This window comes from Pygoscelis adeliae, unplaced genomic scaffold (assembly GCF_000699105.1).
Source record: "Pygoscelis adeliae isolate BGI_AS28 unplaced genomic scaffold, ASM69910v1 Scaffold85, whole genome shotgun sequence".
Classification (NCBI taxonomy): domain Eukaryota; kingdom Metazoa; phylum Chordata; class Aves; order Sphenisciformes; family Spheniscidae; genus Pygoscelis; species Pygoscelis adeliae.
The window spans coordinates 396,914-398,901 of record NW_008824900.1 but is presented as its reverse complement, the minus strand read 5'-3'; positions in this window follow the sequence as shown (position 1 = coordinate 398,901).

Below are 1,988 nucleotides of genomic sequence, written 5' to 3'. Positions count from 1 at the left end.
GTGGGGACCCAGCAGCACCGCAGCCACGTCCCATGGGACAGAGGAGCGGCAGCCCCCCAGCCTGCGGCACCACTGTGGCTGCAAGAAGCGGCCATAGCCCCACAAACCCTGGTGGTGCCACCAGGCGCGGGTTTTGCACCTTCACCCTTTGCCTCCGGGCTCCCGAGCCCGTATTTCCCCCCCAGTGTGGTGCTGCCAGCCCTGGGCCCTGCACCATGCTGAGGATGGAAAGGGAGGAAGGCCACGAAAGCTGGAGGCCCTCCCTGACATCCTCCAAAGGGATGAAAACGCTCCCATGAGGTACGAGGGAGCCTGAAACCCCAGGTGCCACCATTGTGTGGAGTGAGAGCAGCCAAGCTGGGGAGGACCAGGACAAAAATGGGCCAGGGCTCCTGCCCCCAGGACCCTGCAGAGCCCCAGGGGTGGTGAGGAGGCCTCAGCTCCTGCGCCAGCTCGGCCGTCTTTCCTGCTGGGCAAAACCCATCCAGGAAAAGGTGAGCCTGGAGCCATTCTCCAGCACAACCAGGAGAGGAGCAGCAGGGTAGAAGAGGGATCCTTCGGCTGTGAGCCCACCTCCTCTGCCGGCTCTCAGGGCTCCCTACTGCTCGTTTGCACGCTCACCGTCACCGCAAGTCACGTCACTATGTCCCAGACCCAGCTGGCATCCACTACATTGCTCCTTCCCGCAAAAACCTGGATGAAAAAAGGGAGTTCTGAAGCTGGACACGTTTCACACACGTTTCTCCAGCTACCGCGACCTGCCCTTCAGGAGTCTCCTTGGACATCTCTGCCAGGGAGGCAGCTACAAGCACGCCCGTGTAAACAAGGAAGTATGTTTGTCTGCAAACCTTCCACTCACCAGAGCAGCTCATCCAAAGTCCAGCTGCTCAGGGGTTTATTACCCGGTGAAGCAAGTGGCTTTGTCTCAGTTGTCACCTCCCCGGTGCTGTCACTTCGTTTGTCGGGTACTTGTAATTACAACAACAAGGTTCAAGAACCCTGGAGACTACACGAAGAGTTATTCCTCACCAGAAGGAGTGGTGAGCCCATGAACTTTGCCTCCCTAAACGCTGCCCTGCTCCAAAGGGCTCGCAACCCTCCCCGAAAGCCCCGCCGGGCTGGGGCCAACCCTTAAAAAACGTGACTGCAAGGTTTATAAAAATGTCTGGTTCTCTCTGATTAAAATAATCCTTCAGGAGATTTGTTTTCCCAGCTGTATTTACACCTTGCTGGCTACAGATGTCCTCTCGCTGCTTCCCTCTTGGGGTCATCTCGACCTTGTAAAAAGGACCGGTCACCTCTTCACGCATCCCACTGCCACCATCGTGCAGCTGCGCTCTCACTCCGATTTGGGCAGCGACATACATACAAGGAGGAGGAATCCCCTTGGCCTCGGCATCCTCCAAGGCCTGGAGTACCCTGCATGGCTACTGAGGGAGTTGCGGAAGACTTACCGGGTGGTCAGATTTGGACAATACTGGGGCAATTTGTGTCTGAGCAGCGGAGGTTGCAAACCCCTCAGGTTGCAAACGCGTGACTTGCCTGAGCTTCGGCCATTAATCCTCACGGCTCAGAAATATCCGCAGCCCTACGCGAAACGCCAGCCAGGGTCAGAGGTGTTAGCGAACAGACCGCTCGCGGCGAGGCCAAGCCCCGACACAAATTGCAGGAAAGAGCCCCGAATCGCTCAGGAAAGGCGGAGGAGGCCGGGGGGGCCTTCCCCAAGCCCTGCGGAGCCAGCGGTTCCCTTCGTCTCGCCCCGCGTTCCCCTTGCTTTATTGCCTCCCCGCCACCCAACCGCGTGCCCGTGCCTGCTTATCGTTTCCCGGTACTTCGCCACACCACGGTGTCCCCCGCGGGCGCTGCTGCCCGGGCTGCGTGCTTTCATCTGCTGTGGCAATGCCCCGCTCTCAAAGGATCCTTTCAAGCTGCCGGGAGCCCCCCGGGCACCTTCCAGAACCTTCCCCCCGCTGCCGGCCCTCCACCTC